Here is a 3,738-nt window from a genome sequence, read left to right on the forward strand (position 1 = left end):
GCAACGCGATTATAATACATGTCTATTTAATCCCCTTTCAGATAAACATATTAGGTGACATTTTAATCAATGCATATATCACCTTTAGTTCACCCATATAGGACAATCATAACATTCATTAAGAAACACAACAGTGGTATTTCTGATATTCATACCATCTAATATTGAATCTAATATTTTTCATTCATAACATGCGAATTTGCAAGAGGCACAAGATCTGGATGCCATGCAGAAACTGACACTGGAATAATCTCTGTAAAGCAATACATTTTCTCGCTCTTCATATTTCAGTCCCCATTGACTTCAATAGTCTACTACTGGAAATAAATGAATATGTCAATACCCGGTTCACTTAAATGTCGATGCTCTAATATCTTCTCTCGCTTCAATCATGACATGTTCTGCTGCCAGTGTACCCTCAAGAAACAATATTTCTCTGAAGATCAACGAGACACCCCCTCATACAATTTGGTTAAGCAACAAATGATTATTGTAACTGGATTCGCTTCTTAATATGCTACTCAGTGAAACATCAAACCTCATTCCTGCTTATAACATGGAATAACCTGCAATTAGACTTGAGAATAAGAAAGAGAAAACTGTTCTGTAACACCTTGTTTTATGTCATCATACATGTTTCTCATTTGGAAAGGTTTATCCCACCGCCTGGCTCATAAAGTCTGCTCATCTGATTATATCCAGTCTGCTTTTGTTTTTCTGTTTATATCCTGTGTTTCAGCGTAACTTAGGTATTTTGTAATAAGTCAGACAATAACCGTTTTACCCTTTCTTTTTCCTTTTTTTTAAAGTTACTTTGTTCCTTGGTATTACAACTTTATATCTACCAATTGCAATTATTTCTATAAAACTTGACAATATCTCACAATTGTGACTTTTTGTAGTAATTGCGACTTCATGATTGTGACTAAATGTCACATTTGTGACTTGTGTTTTGTTGTGTCTATACATCTCTTAATTGCTACTTATATCTCACAATGTGATTTTATTTCTTTTGTTGTTTTTTTTTGTTTTGTTTTTTTTGTGCTTATGTTTTATGAAGGGTTTCATGATTATGAGGCCAAAAAACAAGCTGTGAGATATACTTATCATTACAATCACAATCAGCTGGCAACGAAAACATGCTGAAATTTATTCTTCATTCAGTCTTCACATAATTAACATAAGGCTGAGTTACCTGAAATTGATGATCAATTTCATACATCAAGTACTTCCTCTTTAATCTGTCAGTTTGATTGACTTGGATCATCTGTATGATAATTTGTTGCCAATTAAATTCAGAGGCCTGTGTCTTACTAGCAGAACAGCATAGAATTTATTATTAAATCATGCTAGACTTGAGATTTGTGACCTTTTGGTCTGTTTTGCACTTCTTTCAGATATGTCATGTCAGTCACTCCACACACTATACAATCATAAGCGCTACAGAGAGACTCATTAATGGACCAGCTCAAATGTCACACTTCTTATAAAATGAGATCATTGTCATGTTGTGCCATTTTAAGGTTCAGATGAGTCATGGCCTTGAGGAATCTTAAGGGTTTGGTTTCACATGCAGAAACCCTGTCTTTAATGTGCAGTATTCATCTGTAAAATTGAAAGAATATAGGATCTTAAAGCGAGAGCTTTTTTTATTATGTTGCAATATCTGTCGAATAAACATCTTTTGATACAGAGGTCCTGTTGGAAACCTGACTCCCCATGTGCTGGTGATGATGTGACTCTGTGGTGATGTAGTTACTACATATGTATGTCTGATGTCTGGATGTCAGACGTGTGACAAGGTTAATCAATGCATTATGAATTTACAGGCCTTCAGCAAAACAGTTTAGCCTTAAATATGGAAATAATTTGCCAGAGCATGACTAAACAGACAGGGTCATGGTGAGCATAAATCCATGCATTAAAGTATTTGGTACATTCAAATGGTTGGACAAGGTCAGAAAACGTGAGGTGGAATACATCTTTCCTTGTCTGCAGAATATCAAGAGGCTTCAAAAGTGTACAGTTTTAGGAAGAAGCAACTTCAGTATCTAATCTGTTGTAATAGCCCTAATAATTATGCACTAACTAAATAAATAAATAATACAGTGCCCCTGTTTCCACTATAACAGTTGTGGTAGATAACAAATTCCAAATCACTAAAGTCAGTACAAAATACAACACCATTCACACCAAGTATTATTGTCCATTTCAGGTGATGTGATCATGTGGAGTGAGCTACAGTAAATTCAGGTCCAAAACCATTTCTGATCGCCACTTTAGGAAATGAAATGCATGGAATGCTCCCAATATTTATTGCACACTTTTATCTCTGCATCCTCAGACCAAACTGTGAATGACCACCTAGTGACCTGTCAGTCTTCCAGTCATCCACACTCTCAGAAAAAGCTGTCACTGTGGTGGTACAGTTTCAAACCATTGTACCTTTTTTTTTTTTTTTTTTTTTTTTACCCCTTAAGTGTATATTAACACCTAAAGAGTATAAATTAGTAACTTGTGAAAGGGTACCGCCCCAGTGACATCTTTTTTGTACCTGTTTTTTTTTTTTTTTTCTGAGATGCATAAAACATGAATTTTAACCTTTTAAAATTAGCCCTGAGCTGATGTCAAAAAATAAAATAATAAAAATAAAAGCTATTTGCCACTCTATGAAGTTGACACAAGGTCTAGGCCTATATCTAAAATAAGGTCCAAGTACACAATGTTGATGTGTTGATGTCCTCAAAGTTGATGTGTTAGAAGCAGGAAAAATGGGCAAGCAGATTTGAGCGAGTTTGACAAGGGCCAAATTGTGACGGCTAGACGACTGGGTCAGAGCATCTCCAAAACTGCAGCTCTTGTGGGGTGTTCCCGGTCTGCAGTGGTCAGTATCTATCAAAAGCGGTCCAAGGAAGGAACAGTGGTGAACCGGCGACAGGGTCATGGGCGGCCGAGGCTCATTGATGCACGTGGGGAGCGAAGGCTGGCCCGTGTGGTCCGATCCAACAGACGAGCTACTGTAGCTCAAATTGCTCAAGAAGTTAATGCTGGTTCTGATAGAAAGGTGTCAGAATACATCTGCATCACAGTTTGTTGCATATGGACCAGTCAGGGTGCCCATGCTGACCCCTGTCCACTGCCGAAAGAGCCAACAGTGGACACGTGAGCATCAGAACTGGACCACGGAGCAATGGAAGAAGGTGGCCTGGTCTGATGAATCATGTTTTCTTTTACATCACGTGGATGGCCGGGTGCGTGTGCGTCACTTACCTGGGGATGTTTTTGGGCAGTGTGATGCTTTGGGCAATGTTCTGCTGGGAAACTATGGCTTCTGCCATCCATGTGGATGTTACTTTGACACCTACCACCTACCTAAGCAATGTTGCAGACCACAATACAATATTTTTGCTAGCTTGGTGAGCAAAGTGAACCAACAGTCAACTATGAAGCTGTCACATTTTTACTGGGGGTTTATAAACGTGTACAATTCATTAGTTATAATGTTTGCTACCCTTTGGACATTGTTTAATATTTTTGTACGTTACATTTTCAAAATTGCTTAATATTAAACCCAGCGTTAGCAACTATTGTCACTGAACTTGATTTTATCATTTCAATAACGCAGTCAATATAACCGGAGTGTCTATTTATAGCCCGTCGTGTATAACATTGAAATGCACTATTTATGACGATCATGTAAGCTACTATGCAGTGTCGACGTCACTCTCAAGGTTTCTT

Source organism: Ctenopharyngodon idella, chromosome 6 (assembly GCF_019924925.1).
Source record: "Ctenopharyngodon idella isolate HZGC_01 chromosome 6, HZGC01, whole genome shotgun sequence".
Taxonomy (NCBI): domain Eukaryota; kingdom Metazoa; phylum Chordata; class Actinopteri; order Cypriniformes; family Xenocyprididae; genus Ctenopharyngodon; species Ctenopharyngodon idella.